Source organism: Cynara cardunculus, unplaced genomic scaffold, assembly GCF_001531365.2.
Source record: "Cynara cardunculus var. scolymus isolate 2C unplaced genomic scaffold, CcrdV1 Un_Scaffold_2818, whole genome shotgun sequence".
Taxonomy (NCBI): Eukaryota; Viridiplantae; Streptophyta; class Magnoliopsida; order Asterales; family Asteraceae; genus Cynara; species Cynara cardunculus.
The window spans coordinates 19,947-36,589 of NW_020201233.1; the positions used below are offsets into that span (position 1 = coordinate 19,947).

Genomic DNA, 16,643 nt, shown 5'->3' on the forward strand with positions numbered 1-16,643 from the left:
GGGACAATCTTGATGTCGTTACTGAGTACCCTTCCTACCTTGGCCGTTATGGATACAGCAAATGGATGGAGATCAGACAAGCCATTCAGCAATCCAAGTCGAGACACAAGACACTTATCGAGGACACCATTAGTGAGCTCATCAAAAGGACGTCCAGGTATGTCAAGGTCCCTGACATGCCATCTCTGAAGAAAGGTGGGAAGAAGAAACTCAAGCTCTCTGATCCTAATGATGGACCATTCCTAAGAAACGAACATGAAACAAGGTTCTCCTTAGATGAAGTCCTGAAAGATCATAAGAGTACAGACATTTCTATGCTGAATCTTGACTTGCCAGATAAGGGTCCCTATACACTCAACTCTGTGCATTTTAAACCTGAGTTAGGAGTTATATTTCTTGACTATGAAGGTGAAGTCAGATTTCAGAAAATGTTAGAGCTACATCTATGTCCAATTGATCATCTGGTTTACCTCTTGCTCTGGATAGATGGTAGCATGTCTGGAAAAGTCATAGATCTGAAGATACGAAGGGAATTCCTACGTCGAAGAAAACTTGGTGAAAATGTACCTGGTTACATAGATCTAAGAGTTCTAGAATAAGTTTCTCTTTGTAACAAGAATCCACTTTTCCTTGTAACTTATTGTACTATGTCTACTTTCAGTGATTGTACTTATAATCTGTAAGCACTAGACATGTACTGTAATACTTGTAATATTTCCTATGATTAATAAAATGAGTATTCCATGTACTTCACTGAAAAAGATCCCTGAAAAAAGTAATAGGGACACAAGTCTATGAGTTCCAGTGTTACTTTTGCATTCACTGACAATCTATAATTTAGTGAATAAGCTTTCAGTTTCAGTTTCCGTACTTGTAATTTTCTTAGATATAACTTAAGGAAAATTTTCAAGCTGAGACTGGCTAATTGAAAAAGATCCCAAAATAGTAAAAAGGGACATGTACTTCATATTTAACTTTTCCTTACTATTATTTGATAAGATAACATTCTTTATGTTATCTTGTTATCATCAAATAGGGGGAGATTGTTGATCCTCTCTTTCAGTGATTTGATGATAATCCCTTTTCACTTATACGTTGTATTTATGTTTCTGTCTTTTCAGTTCCAGCGATCTTGACTAAGTATGTTCAGTGATCGCTGAAGAACTTACACTGTAAATCTATCAGAGACAATAATACTTCAAGAAGACAACATTCACACCAAAAAACCTTCAAACATCGAAGACTGAAACTGAAGATTAGAGACTGGCGAGTACATTATCTGAAGCGGTATTCAGTGATTACAAGTCTGTCTACATATGTGTGAAAACTGCTCAAGTTTCAGTGAATGATGAAGAGACCTACAGGTCATTCTAGCATTCAGCGATCAAAGGAAGCTTGCTTAGCACGATTGTTGTTGTCTTGTCCTTATGCACACAAAGGACAAAACCCATACCCTTATGAAAGTTGGTACGGTATGGAGCCGACTAGTCGACGCTATTGTCCACCAACTTTAGGTAAGGATATCTGTTCATGAATAGTGCTTTTTGTACTATTCACTCTAGCAAAGGACAAACCTTCCTCTTAAGGCTTGACACGCTAACCCTACCATATTGCATTAAATGTTCATTTAATGCACTGGGTATAAATAGAAGTGTTTCTTCTCCATGCAGAGTGCGCACAACTCACTCTCTAACCCTAATTCTTACTTTAAGCATTTTCTAACTTAAGGAAAGGATCTTCTCTAAAGCATTTATTTTCTTGTATTTGCTAAGACTTAGTGTGTAACTAAAGATTGTTTAGATAGGTTTTTGTCACCTTATTTTTCCGCAAACAATCTTGTAAAATCTGTATTGATCTTCTTTATCAATATATATTTTAAATTTGAAAATATTGTGTTTGTATTCACCCCCCCCCCTTCTACAAATTGTTTTACTATTCTTGTAGAACCTCAAGGGACCAACACCTACTGATAAGGAATATCTTTATCAGGTATAAATGTTGTAGAGATATGGTTAGTCTGTAGGGAGATCTTCTTTGGACGGATTAGTAACTTCAATTATCTATTTAGAATCTTGGTGCATAAAGAGCTTCCTTCAATAAGCTAGTAGCTTCAAAACATCTTCAAGCTTCGAACGTACTACTTTGGAGTCTTAGTGTGTAATTTAGACAGTTGATCCACAGTACCACATCGATGACCTTCTATATTCACATCGGCTAGTCTTTGATTTTGCCAAGGGCTTTAAATATGTACCAAGAAACCAATATACAAAGTAACTAATAACAACTAAGTGTTGATAAGATAATGGGGTAGATCCTCTATTTGATGATGTCACAAACACTTACAAGGAAATAAATAAGAGGTATTGAAGCTCGGAATTCTTTGAGAATAAGAACTCATAAATTCGATGACCCATGTATATATTCTTTTTGAGCTCTTTTCTTTTCTTTGCTTTTGTTTTGTTTTATTTCTTTTTTTATTCTTTTTTATTTTTACAATAACATATGTACAAAACAAATAATGAATCAACGAATGAAACAAATAAAAAATGAAGAAATTTGAAGTAAACACTGAAATATAAATTGCAAATTTAAACTAGGTATGGAAATGTAAAATACATAAAATAAAGAAGAGATTTCAAAAGAACAAGAAACACATAGATAGATCAAATTTCAGAATCATCATCTACTTCCATGGCATATGTATTGGTGGCTGCAACTGCATCACTTTTCTTTAGTTCATCAGTTATTAAAGTATAAAAGTCTCTTCCACCTTCACCAATTTTAATGATACTAAGTATCACATAAAGTAGCTATGAATCAACTATTGGTATCTCAGAGGCTCATAAAAATCTAAGGCAACTGCTCGCGTCCCAAAAGAAGATTCCAAAGATAGTTCCTTCTGGATGACAGTCATCAGTAGGAAGTGTAAGATCTAGAAGTGAGACATTGGTTACCTTACCTTTCTTTGAAACTTTCTAAAGAAGAGAGTCTTGTTTCTTAATAGATTAAGAGGTAGAAGCAGATCTAGATGAATTAGCTTTAGTCAAAAGTGATGGTCAGGGTATAACACTCGTATATTTGTATGAGAACTATTATGGGAATTTTAATTTGTGTTGTTTCAATGTAATTTCATTGATTATGGTATTGGGATGCATGTAATCGCCTAACCAAGTTGTCGGGTCAAAATGATAGCAAATTTAGACGTTTTTAGGTGACTTGGGAGTCAACATAGCTTAGGTCACTACCAAGCTCATATAACTTACTGGATCTTTGAAGGGCAATAGAGGAGAAGGTTCAAGGGACCAGGATACTTGGCATACGTCCTAAGCCACGACGAAGGTAACAGGAAGCCCCAAGTTGGGTTTTCAACCCTTTTGGCTAAGGTTTGTTCATTCTATTCCATCCCTTTCTTTTTTCTCTTAGTTGGGTAATATTATTCTCTTTATTAGAGCATTCCATCTTGGTTTGTAAACTTGGAAGAGATCCATCGTAGATTTTTCGGTTGGAAGGTTTCAAGTTCTTGAAGGTAAACTTCTTGGGTTTTTTGTGCTCTGGTTTGGGGATCTTTGTATTTTTTTAAGCTTGTGATCATATTTAGTGCACTTCTAGGCTTGGATTTTGGTCTTAAGAAGATTTTTGGAGAACTTTGCATGTGGATCTCAAGTCTTCACCTTCGAAAGCTACAATTTGGTTTTGAAACTAGGTTTAACTTTCAAGTTGCTTTATGAAAACCATGTGCACTTCTAAAATTTTCTTGATTTGGGTCTAAAAATATTATCTTTATGATTTCTTATCTACTGATGTTTATTTGAGTTTATTGCACTTGCGGGTGCATTTGATTTCATAAAGATTAGAGAAAGGCATATTGTTGGCTTGTTGGTCATTGTGAAAATGTAAATCTTATGATCGTATCTCTTAATGATTTATTACAACACATGACGGTCAATTTGAATGATTTAATGATTTGATATATGATTTGCATAATATTTTGAGAAAAAAGCATACATATTGAGTACTTTGATTTCTCAAATGATAAATCACATGTTGGTGAGTATTTGATCATTTTGAACCATAAGTGAAAGTTCTAGTGAGTTTGTACACAAACCTTTGGAAAAACATGTTGTTAACTAAATTTGACTTTTAGTAAGAAACTCAAATAAGTTGTGATTATTGTTGATTGATAATTGATTTATAAAGAGTTTTTGAGGTTATGCCCAATTCATTGTCAAAAGATATTCACTTCAAAGGATTATGGGGGTTTTACCCAACCTTGATTATCCAGCGTTTATTTTAGGTTGTTGAATTGCATGATATGCATAGTTTTTAAGGACTACATATTTTTTAGTGTCATTATTATTTAATGTTGTGTCATATAATTTGGCTCTAATGCATACGATCTATAGGTAATGTATATGAGTCAATGTGTTTGACAAGTGAAAAGTTTTGATGTCCTGAATTTGTAACTAGAGAGTAGTCATGGAGTCATCTTAGACATTGTGTTGGGTACTCTTGTAGAGTCATAAACTGGCCATTGACTAATGGGCTTATCTAATTTAGTTGATATTTTGAAGTCTTAACCTTGAAGAGTATGAATTCAGATATCGAGCATTATGGTGGGTGGTCGTGTAATGTCAAACCTAGGGCCATTGGCTGCTTAAAACTCATCTAGAGGACGAGTATGCACTAGGATTATCAGGGGTCTTACGGTGGAGTATAAAGATTCATTATATGGAGGTCGATTGGGGGGGTCTTGCGGTGAAATTCTTAAAATTCGTTTATACGGAGACCATTACTCTTTGAAACTCGATAACATTGACATATGGCTTACTTTTGTGTTCCTGCCACATTTAATGGAAACGTCATTGAAAGGTGTGTTTTGTATTATTGATTTTGAAACTGCCATGTTTTGAGCATTTGGAAAAGTATCTCAAACTTGTGTTTGATATCCTCGTTATCATGGAAGCACCATGTTTGGATATCTTTGTAAAAGCTATCTTTTATGATGAAAACATTTTTCTGTTGAGAAAAATGGTATGTTTTGAGAAGACGCTTTATGTTGAAAACATATTTCGGTTGGGAAATTGTTACTAGAAAAAATCTCTTTAAAATTTACCATTTTTATGTTAAAGCTATAAATTGATTGAACTCACTAGACTTGGTCCATAACACTTTTTCTTGTCGACATGTGCATCATGTCCTTGTGGGGTGGTACTAGCGACATTGTGATGAGTCAAGTGTTAGTTGAGGCACATGTAAGAGTTAGCTCCTTAGGAGGTTCTCTTATTTTTGAGTTGGCGACTATGGTTGGCTGTAGTAGCACCTGCTGTCATTTTAATCGTTATAAGGATTATACTGAAGATTGTTAACATTTAAACATGATGTTGATTTTTACAAACTCTTGTGTTATTTTGTTGGGATGAGTCTTGTGTATTATTAATATTTATTAAAAGTTTTATTTAGTTGCTCTATTTCATAGTCAAGAAAGGATGGTTAGGAGGCAATGCTATGACCAATTTTATTTGGAGTTTCCATTTGTGATAGGTTTAAGACAAACATGAGGTTAAGGGTTTCTTGTTTCTTTCCCATCAATCACAGCATGATTAAGCTTTCTATATGGATTAATATGAATTTATGTTTCCTTTTATATTGAATAATGATCCAAGTAACACAAATTACAAGTTTAACCATCATTGTCTAGATTAAGTGCATAAATAAATTGAAAGTTTGACAGATGTCTTGAATGCAAGATCATAAAAAAATTACAATTTAATAACTTGATCTAACAGAATGATACATATTCAACAATATTATTGTTTTGGCAAAAATCTACATATTAGCGACTCTCACTTAGTGTTCTAATGATTAGATGGTTTATTTTGTATGATTAGCGACAAACAATGATGATGCAAATAAGTAGCAGTGATAAAGGTACAAAAAACTTGAAGACATGTTATAGTTGGTGACGAGGAAAGTTCCGTAAATGGTAAAAATCATAGGTCATGGAGATCACTGATCTACTAGTAAATAAACCTTGGGTGATTAAGGGTATCGTACAAAAGGGTTATCGATCAACAATAAATATATAGAAATATAGGCCAAATGAAAGTGAAAAGAGCTGCTTGAGAGTTCATATGAGTGTGGATAAACTCATATGTATGGATGATCCAAGTTTCCCTTCTCCCTTGCTTTTTATACTTGTCTTTATTCTTGGTAGTCATTGCATGAGTATTGGTTGGTCAATTGCTCTAGATCATGGGATGGATTCTTTGCTTTGGTTGGCTCAAGGGTCTACTAGTGTCTTTGACGTCGTTGTCAATGTTGCAGCCACTTGTATACATGGCTAATTTCTTTTAGGCGGTCGTGTGGTTGATTTGAAGTGGCTATTATGATGATACCCCTACATAAAAATAGGTATTCCCTCCTCTCTCTCTCTCTCTCTCTCTTTTTCTCTCTCTCTCTCTCTCTCTCTCTCTCTCTTCCATCCACTGATACCCTCTAAGATGTAAGTGATCTTTCCCTGACGGCTCGTGATTTATAGGAGTCTTATGGTGACATAACTTTTCTCTGGTATTTCTTGATTTTAGTGCTTGCTTCATTGTTTGATTACTTTTGTGCAATCAACATGAGAAGATGTCGGAGGATCTTGGTTTAACACACCCTTTGATGGTTCATCGTTGTACTTGTAGGTTGGATAAGGAGACTTCTTCTCTCAATACCCCCATTGAAACTTCTCTGAGCCATGCCCCTGAAGAAATGACATGTTAAATTAGGGTGGAAGACTCTTAATGGTTGGAAAGAATGGCAAAGTTTTCCCCTGACTTGATAACGAGTATATTAGAGGCCCAGCTGAATACGTACCAGACATAATACTTATTTTTTTAATACCCTTTCAAAATCAGGTGTAGATTCACTTTTTCTCCCTCGGTGCAATCGTTTATGAGGACCTTCCATGTTGGTCCAGGGTAGCTAATGCCCCTGGTCTAGAGGACGGGTGATTGGGTTGATTCGTTTCACCCTTGAGGATCTACTAAGGGTTTACTTGGTCAAAATTATAGATAACAAGAACTTAACCCTAGTAGTGAGGAAAAAACAAGGCCCCCTTATGAACATTATTGATGACAAGGGATGTAAGTTGAGGTACTTCTTCGCATTGCGGTTGTCCTTGGGGTACGTAGGCGATTGGTGTAGAGGAGGGTGAACTAATGATGGTATGGGTTCCTTGTCAGTTTTTTCTGTAAACCAAAGTTTCTATGGTAATGACATTCTTATAAAGGCCGTATTTGCAGAGATTGACATCAATATTGTAGGTCTAGGTGAAGGTTCTACGATAAAAATAGAAAGGTTTCGGGTTATTGCGCTGGAGGCAAGCACTTTCAATAGTGGTGCATTGGTTTAGGTGGGCACATGGAAAGTGGACGATACAATATCATGTATGGTATCCTTTTTATTTATTTATTATTATCAAGTTCTTTTGATAGCATGGCCCTAACCTAAGCTACTTTGTCTATTGCAGGAAGTAGTTCCGGGATTGTGTCGCAAGTTTATGAAGACAAGAGGCTCAGGTCGGTTGCTAAGGTTTGGGTGGCTCTTGTGGCCAAAGTAAACACGAAGGATATTATTGATGTCTAATCCGCCCATACAATAAATTTGTGCGAGGATAGTACCTACCAACACGGAGGTAGACACCACATGCATTATTGTCGTGATCCTTTGGCGTCATCGATCCTCGTTCTGTCTCTTTATGGGGTTATTATTCTTCCTTGTTTTGAAGGTCATGCTATGTCTAGGGTCTAAGTCTCTAGCATTGATGTCTAATATGGACGATAATGGCGAGGTTGAAGCTTTCAAGAAGTGCTTGCAGGTGCTCGAGGCTCTGGATGCAACATCCAAAAGTAAAGGTGGACCTAGAGATGACACAAAGTAGGTGGCTATCAATTGAGGCATTGAGGGACTCGATACGAGTAGAGACATCATAAAGCAGATTGATCCCTCTCTACAAACAAACTCCCGCCCCTAATACCTTTCCTCTCTGTTTGAATGCCAAAGTAAACCCTAGGTTGTTTGCCCTCTCACGGCCCCTCGATTTATCCTTGATGAACAACAATGAAATCATCAACTATGGCTCGGATCTAGAGTGCTATAGACCTGGACTTGGACCCACAAAATCGACGTTATCTCACCTACCTCTAGAGTGTTCTAAAAAGTGCAACATGGACATAGTATGTTTATTGCCTTTTTTGTTCTTTCCTTTACTAATTTAAGCCTTGATTTTAGGTTTAGATTAGTTTGTAGGATGAAATTGGATTGGATTTGGAATTGAATTCTACTTCAATGTCATGTTTGATTTGAAGGATTTGAAACACCGGGATTTGATTAAAATCCTACAAACATAAACTAGAGTTTAGACATGTCCTAAAACTTTGAATAAGAATAAGATTTGACGAAAAGAATAAAAGAAGGTTGATGGTATATTGAGATGGTGGGTGAGGGAGGGGGATTATTATTTATTAATCAAGTTGAAAGGGTGGTGTGAGGTTGGTGATGTGATGGTAAGCACCATTGTCCTTCCACTCACGCTATATTTATATTGCTTGGGGAAATCTACTAAAACCTGTAAACCACAATATACACATTAATTTATTTCTAGAAACCTGCATGCCAACGGGCACAATTTTTAAACGCCATTTTGTGCATTAATATATATATATATATATATATATATATATATATATAAGAATCATGAGTGTTTGAGATGGAATCATGAGAATTGGGTATTAAGGTGTTGGTAAACTGTGGTTGAGTTTGAGATATCCCACATTGGTGAATAGTTGAAAATTTTGAAAAAAATGAAGTGTATAAGAAAGGTAGATTAGATGCTTTTGTGTCAAATAACGGGGTTTGCCTCGTGGAATTGTCTTTTTTTGGATGACCCTCTTTGAAATCTATAATCATGGTTGAAAACCAAACAAATCAAATGGTAGAAATTATAGTGCAAAATTAATTATATTATTATATCTTTATATATATATATAAAAAAAAGTAAAACCTTGGGGTGATGAGGTGGTATCATGAGAATTATAAAAGTAAAACCTTGCGGTAATGAGGTGGCACAATGAGAATTGAGTATTCTTAAATGGTGAATTGTGGTTGAATTTTAGTTGTCTCACATTGATAAAGAGTTGAATGATTTGAACAAAGTAAAGTGTATAAAAAGATGGATTGATGCCTTTTTGTCGATTCATGGGGTTTGCCTCAGGGTTGTCTTTCTTTGGATGACCCTCTTAGAAATTTATAACCATGATTGGAATGAAAACCAACCAAATGGAAAAAAAAAACTTTATCTTTATATATATAAAAGAAAACGTTGTTGTATTGAGGTGGCACTATGAGAATTGAGTATTCTCATATGGTGAAGTGTGGTTCAGTTTTAGTTGTCCCACATTAATGAAAAGTTGAAAGATTTGAACAAATTGAAGTGTATAAGAAAGGTAGATTAGATGTATTTTTGTCAAATCATGGGGTTTACCTCATAAGATTGTCTTATTTTGGATGACCATTTTTGAAATCTATTTCATGGTTGGAATCAAAACCACCTAAATGGTAAAAATTATAGTACAAATATAAAAGTGAAACCGGGGATGATGACCTGGCAACATAAGGTTTGAGCGTTCCTCAAATCTGTAATAAAGTTGACTTTCATCATCTTACACTGGTAGACAGATGATAGTTTGAAAGAAGATGATGAATGTATAAATGCGTGGTAGAGCTTTGAAATCTATAACAAATGATACATTTTTTCTTAACAAAAGTTTGTGATTAGTGCAATACTTATAATAACAAATGTAGTTTAAGTATCTATTATATCACTTATATATAGAATAAAAGTGTTGACTTAATGACGTGTGATAAGTATCAATTTATTTGATACTTTTGCACATTTTTCTTCACTTTATTTACCCATTTTATTTTCCCAAATTCTACAAATTGAGTCTTTTCGGTTTGTTTTTCTATTTTCATATTGGAGTTAAGGTGATATGATAAACATGTTTACTTCATGGATGTATGTTAATTTTTGGGTAAAATAGCCATGTTTCTAGGTACTTGGCTAAAACATGCTTCAGCACTCGCTGCAGGACGATCCAGGGGCATTCTTGAAAATAGTACGGGAATCTTTTGGGGTCACTTCCTCCCTTTTTGGCAGCCCATCTCCTGCAGCTTTTGAGATCTCAAAGGACTAATTAGAGATCTGATTTTTGACATCTTCTAGGTAGTTTTGGCCTTGCCCATGGTTTTGTTCAAAAAGGTGGGTAAAGGTCTTTACTCATTGGATTTTACCTAGGGGTGAGCATAGGCGGGTACCCCCCCTTTTTGACAGGAACTGGAACCGGCGGTTCTTGAGATATTGGAACCGGAACCGGTTAGAGCGGTTCTTAAATTTTTGGAACCGGAACCGCCGGGAACCGGTTCTGGTTCCGGGTACCCGCTTCCTAAAATATTAAAATTTTGTTATTTAAAAATAAAAAATAAAACGTTGCCAAAACACTAAATAAATAAGCAAGAATACAAATTATATATAATAATGGTTACAAATATTGTTTAACGATTACAAACCATAATAGACTAATAGAAAATGTTCAAAGTTTAACGATTATATACTATAATGGTAAATTTTCAAAGTTTTAACGATTACATACTATGAATCCAAGTGAACACACAATTTTTAAAAAATACAAATCATTCTATATGAAGAATTTAGATGAAGAATGAAGATAACGACGTGCTTTCAAGATGTAAACCTAATATAAATTTGRTATTAAAAAATAATAATAATTTTTTTATTTAAAAATACCGGGTACCCGGCGGGTAACGGTTCCGAAAAATTGAGAACCGGAACCGGAACCATTCTCAATCGGTTCCGTATTTTAGGAACTGGAACCAGAACCACTCATATCGGTTCCGGTTCCGGAACCGGCGGTTCCAAGGCGGTTCCGTTTCCATAGCCGGGTACCCGGTTCCGCTGCTCACCCCTAATTTTACCCTCCCTTCCTCCACTATATAAAGGGGGGAGGTCTAGCTTTAGAAGTATGCATTTTGTAAGCAATAATCCTAGTAAACACTTGAAGTAGTTTGAAGGTTCTCTTAGTTTAAAGTTTCATTTGCAAGTATTTCTCCTTTCTTCTTTATAATTCCTTTTACGTTTATTTCTTTTGTCATCTTTTATTATCTTAATGCTCTCCTTATTATGCTTTATTATTTATGAAATTAATATTAGTAGTTAAAATATTTAAGTCTCTTTTACGAATCCTTCGTTACATTTATTTCTTCCACTTTCTTTTCTTTTCTTAAGTTTTACTTATTACGCTTTATTATTATTCTTGCGCTTACATTTTCTAGTATCGTTAGTTGTTTTTATAATTACGTCTAGAATTTATTTCTTCTTCTTTATTTCTTTCTTATGCATTATTATTTACGCAATTAATTTTTCAAGCATGTTAGGCTAAAAATATAGCTTGGGTGTTGGGTGAAGTTAAGATAAAGATCGGTCTCGTTCGTAGATATATAAATTATAAGTATTTACTACTACGTCATTCAAGTTTTTATTGTCAAAACATTATCCATGGACAAGTTGATCACTTGTTTAAAAGTGTTAAAGCGTGTTGGATTTAGAGATAAACCAACAAGCACACGTCAACTTGAATGATATGGAAGTAGGCTCGAGAGAGTTACTTAGAATCGAGGAGACTCGTTTTCACTCCATTTAGCTTATAAAAGGAATAGTTTGAGCCAATGTCGGGACTCCAGCCTTACATAGAGATATGAGGGTTGAATCTATGACTATGTGTCATTCTACATCTCGAGAGAGTACCTTAAAGAGGCTATTAGTTGTAAAGATAAGTGATTTATAAAGCATGCTATAGAACCATGTTGTAGCATGCTGTCTACTTTTAGATCGGTTTAACATCTTAACGAATCCCTACACCCCAAGCTCTTTTCTAAAACTTATTCACAGCAGTAGTGTTTAATCAACTCACCACAAATATTTCTTTGAATTCACCATCTGAAATCTTATCTTTATTTTTACTATTAAAACGAACTTTTATTCCTTTTTCCCGTGGACGATACTCGGTATTTTTACCACTCTATTACTTGTAAAAGACGATAATGGGTTGATAAGTGTATACTTGCACTAGTCTCCATTTATTAGCAATCTGAGAGATTTATTCTATATAAATCACGTAACAACGTGCTTTCATCTGATGTTAGTATTCTCCAAATCGTGATTTACGGTGTTGAACAGAGTGTTATAAATATAAACACGTCCCCGAGTTTTCAGGCACATCGCACTTCCGCTCGAGTCGAGAATTTTATATTTTTTCTTAAATTGAGTTTTGATCACCGTGCAAAAATCATGAAAATTGAGTACTGAGATGTTGGGGAATCGTGGTTGAGTTTGAGATATCCCACATTGATGAGAGATTGAAAGATTACAATAAGGAGGTAAGTATAAGTAAGAAAGATGAGATTCATTGTGTCAACTCAGGAGGCTTGATCATAAGGTTATCTTACTTGGATCATCCTATTTTTATATCAATTAACTTTAAAATTATAACGGAGGGTAATGATATGACTTTAGTATATATTTTATATGATAAAGTTGAATTACAAACTTTAAAATAATATAACGAACAATTTATTGATTGTTTTAGTTTGTTATAATTTTTATATCAACTAAACTTGATTATAAGTAAAATAAAATAAAATAAACATATATGTAAAGAAGTTACAAGTTAAGGTATTGCCGCAAATTCATGAGAATGTGATATATTCAAAGACGGAGGTAAGTATGTGTAAGAAGAAAAAAATGAATTTGAAATCAATCATCAACCAATATCAATATCAATATAATATATTAAAGTAGGAACCAAACAAATAATACAAAATTTATAACCATTTTTGAAATCAAAACCAACCAAATAATACAAAATAAGAAGTGAATATTTAAAAAAGAGTTAGATAGCTTATAATACTAAGAGTGTTTATGCAATTTTTAGGTTGTCCTTTTTTTTGGCTAACCATCTTTTATAAAAAAAGTTATATATAAAAAACTAATATAAAAAATTGCATAAAATTGACGATAAATCAAAACCATAAAACTGGCCGAAGTTATAGTTGTAATAACAATAGTTATATATCTATAATCTATACTTTATATCTTTATTTTTATCTATATAAAAACAATAACCATGGATAATCATGTGACAACTTCTAAGCATTATAAATTATTATTTTCTTCACATTATTGTTTGCATTCCACATTGGATCAAAGAAGAAAGAGGCATGTGAGAGGTGGATAAAAAAAATGACAAACTTTTTTCTCAATATTGTTTGCATCATGCATAGGATGATGGAGTGAAAGTAGCAAGAGGTAGATTACTACAAAAAAAATGGCTAAAAATGGAACAAACATATTTTTTGCGGATGTGTACCTTTTGCGTAAGATCAAATGTAGTATATGTTTTTTAATTTAACATATCTACCTGAATCTTAGTTTTTTTGTTTAGATCAAATATATTATATGTTCTTAGTTTGATATCTAATATATGAGTTTTCAGCTTGCTTGGTATTTTATTTTTTATATGAAAATGTTCATTATACCACTTGGTGATGTAGCTATTTATCTGTCTTTGTTGATGTTACTACTATCAAGGTTTGACACACTCCTCTAATTACAATTCAAATATTATAGAATGTTATGATAAAGTGTAGTATTTGTTTTTTTATCAGTTTAATATCTGATATGTAGGTCATCGACCCCACTTGATATTAATTTTTTTTTTCTGAGGAAAAATCTATTATCTTAGCTTGGTGATGTGATTTTTCATGCAGAGCCTTGAACTTCCATTACTGTTGCTACAACTTACGTACTCCTCTAATTTTCAGTTGAAATATTATAGAACGTTTCTTTTTCATAAATTCAAATGAGATCTCAATTAAATTTGTTACAAAATTAACATCATGATTTTGTCATCTTATATGAGATTTCAGTTAGAACTATGACTTCTAATTAAACAGATTACTAACATTAGTCAAACATTTGTAAAGTACTTTATAACATCGTTCTTGAGCATAGTTAGATAACTTAAATTAGCATATGGTTCTAAGTTTGTTGTCAACTTTTCATAAAAACTTTTAACGTTAATAAGTAGTTGTCACACACATAAACCGTAAACCGTGCAATATTTGCTCTTCATTTTTCTTCTTTGGTTTATAAATAGTCATGTATTAAATATGATTAAAAAACTATATCTAATTTCTAATCCAACTTTCTTTATAAAATCATTTAAGAATTCATACACATACACACACTTGAGTATACTCAAATTGATTAATAATGATTATTTTTTTAAATGAGTTTGTAATTTTGTATTATTAAAATATTTTCTTATAAATAAACAAGTTAAAATTTTTAGAAGACTGAAAATATAAATTTTGGATTCTTTTAGGATGCAGGGATGATTAGTCGGATAAATGTGCCGACAATGTAAATGGACGACGTGTGAAACACGGACCCACTGGATCTGTACCAACTGGAATATCTTGTTGACTATGTTTCATCGTTTCATGCCATTTTTCTGTAATTTATAACATTAAAAGTATCAAAAATATCTTACTAAGTTGTTGTATAAAGATAAATAAACCCTCTTATTTAAAAATACTATAACAAATTTGTTAGATGTTTTATCATTTTATGAATATTTTCACTTGATTTTTTTAAAATTTCAGATAAAGTAATTTCGTTTTAACAGATTATCCAAAACTTTCTTCAAAATATTGAGAACATGATAAAGAGTGAAATTCCAAGATATTACAATATTTATAATAGATAATTTGTTGGAATTTGATGTAACTGTTTTTGGATATTTGGAGTTTTGGTTCTTTATTTTGGATTTTTGTTAAAAGTCTGCTAGAGATGCTCAATAAGTTTTAAGATATTTTTATAATAAAATACTGTATTATTATTTTACAGTATCAAACATCTTATTATGGAAACTTGTATTTGTAAGATATTTTTTTTCATAAGTTAACAAGTAAGGTCCCTAAAATAAATTATTAACGATGGACATCCTATAGTTTCATTTTTATAATGGATATGGTTCTTTCTCAAACTTCTTTAGTTAAGTTTATGTTAGTAACGGGGCATTTTTGTCTATTCACCCACCTCTTTCCTCAACTTCAATTTTCAATAACAAATTTGGTCTCTTAAACTACTTTTACTTTTGTAGCAAATTTGGTCCCTTAAACTACTTTTACTTTTGTACTATTTGATCCCTCAAACTAATTTACATTATTATAACATAGTTGGTTCCACAAATTACTTTTATTTTTGTAATAGATCTGATCATTCTCTCAACTTTCATTTTTAGGATTTGGCCTCTCCATTTAATTAATAAATTTGGTGCCACAAATACATATTTTCTATATATAATTATCAAAATAATTAAATAAAAAATTTGAAGCTTGATTTTTCAATGAAATGTTTTATCTTTTCATAAACATTACTTTTATGAATTTTTTTTTTGATTAACCTGAATATCCAACCCGCTATGCGAGCCGACTAATCCCAGGACGACCCTGCTTTGCAGATAACCCGGAGTCACCGCATTTGAACCTCCGTGGCCACAAGGGGATTTTTATTCCTCCTTGGATTTGAACCTGAGACCTCCTGATACTTTTGACTTTTAGAGTCAAGCTCAAACCAATCAGGCCCCACCATTGTGGTTACTTTTATGAAATCTTTAAGCTTAAATAAAACATAATTTTGATGATTGTTTTTTTGATCAGTTGAAAATTAAAAGAAGTTCTAAAACTAAAGATCGGATAATATATTAAATGAAAAGATATAAAAATATAAGTTTAAGTAATTCAATAAAAGTAATTAATATACAAAAGATATAAAAATAAAAAATCTATCAAGTTTATATTTTATTTGAACTAAAGAATTTCATGAAAGTAATGTTTTTAAAAAGATAAATTATTTAATGACAAAATCTAAGCATAAAATTTTATTTAGTTATTTTGTTAATTATATTTAGAAAATACATGTTTATGTGGTGTCACCAACTTTTATTGATTAAATGGAGGAACCAAATCCTGACAATGAATGTTGAAGGGCTGGGACCAAATCTATTATAAAAATAAAAAAATTTGAGAGACCAAATCTATTATGCTAATGTAAATTAGTTTGAGCACCAAATATGTTATAAAAGTAAAAGTAGTTTGAGTGATGAAATTTGTTATTGAAAATTGAAGTTGAAGAAAGATGAAGGTGAATAGACAAAAATGTTCTCTCACTAACGGAAACGTAACCGAATGAGTTAGAGGAAATATCATATCCATTATAAAAATGAAACTATAGGGACGTTTCTTGTTAATAATTATTTTTAAGGACCTTACTCGATAATTTATGTAAACCACAGGGAGCAAATTTGTATTTAACTCTAGAAACTTGTATTTATAAGACATTTTTTTATCATATAATATTCTATAAAATAGGTAATACGATATTTAATTTTAAAAATACCCTAAAATTTTGTTAAAACATCTAATAAATTTGTTGATATGTCGATTTTTATTTTTTCTTT

The 16,643-nt window shown here is 32.6% G+C and overlaps 1 non-coding gene across 1 annotated transcript; it reads left to right on the plus strand.

The window, feature by feature from the left end:
- The first annotated feature begins 13,738 nt into the window (after nt 1-13,738).
- On the plus strand, nt 13,739-13,931 carry LOC112503286. Its single transcript, XR_003067919.1, has one exon. It is a non-coding gene; the product is annotated as a U2 spliceosomal RNA (small nuclear RNA).
- Nucleotides 13,932-16,643: the final 2,712 nt, after the last annotated feature.